Source organism: Pseudophryne corroboree, unplaced genomic scaffold (genome assembly GCF_028390025.1).
Source record: "Pseudophryne corroboree isolate aPseCor3 unplaced genomic scaffold, aPseCor3.hap2 scaffold_871, whole genome shotgun sequence".
Taxonomy (NCBI): Eukaryota; Metazoa; Chordata; class Amphibia; order Anura; family Myobatrachidae; genus Pseudophryne; species Pseudophryne corroboree.
The window spans coordinates 165,604-166,382 of NW_026970450.1; positions in this window are offsets into that span (position 1 = coordinate 165,604).

Below are 779 nucleotides of genomic sequence, written 5' to 3' on the forward strand. Positions count from 1 at the left end.
CTTCCTGCTCCCTCCTTTATCTCTCTCACCCCCTTCTCTTTCTCTTTATCCCTATCCTCTGTCCCGCTCTTCCTGCTCCCTCCTTTATCTCTCTCACCTCCCTTCTCTCTCTTTATCCCTATCCTCTGTCCTGCTCTTCCTCCTGCTCCCTCCTTTATCTCTCTAACCCCCCTTCTCTCTCTCTTTATCCCTATCCTCTGTCCCGCTCTTCCTGCTCCCTCCTTTATCTCTCTCACCTCCCTTCTCTCTCTCTTTTTCCCTATCCTCTGTCCCGCTCTTCCTGCTCCCTCCTTTATCTCTCTCACCCCCCTTCTCTCTCTCTTTATCCCTATCCTCTGTCCCGCTCCTCCTGCTCCCTCCTTTATCTCTCTCACCTCCATTCTCTTTCTCTTTATCCCTATCCTCTGTCCCGCTCTTCCTCCTGCTCCCTCCTTTATCTCTCTCACCTCCATTCTATCTCTCGTTATCCCTATCCTCTGTCCCGCTCTTCCTTCTCCCTTCTCTCTCTCTCTCTCTCTCTTTATCCCTATCCTTTGTCCCGCTCTTCCTGCTCCCTCCTTTCTCTCTCTCACCTCCCTTCTCTCTCTCTTTATCCTTATCCTCTGTCCCGCTCTTCCCGCTCCCTCCTTTATCTCTCTCACCCCCTTCTCTCTCTCTTTATCCCTATCCTCTGTCCCGCTCTTCCTGCTTCCTCCTTTATCTCTCTCACCTCCCTTCTCTCTCTCTTTATCCCTATCCTCTGTCCCGCTCTTCCTGCTCCCTCCTTTATCTCTCTCACC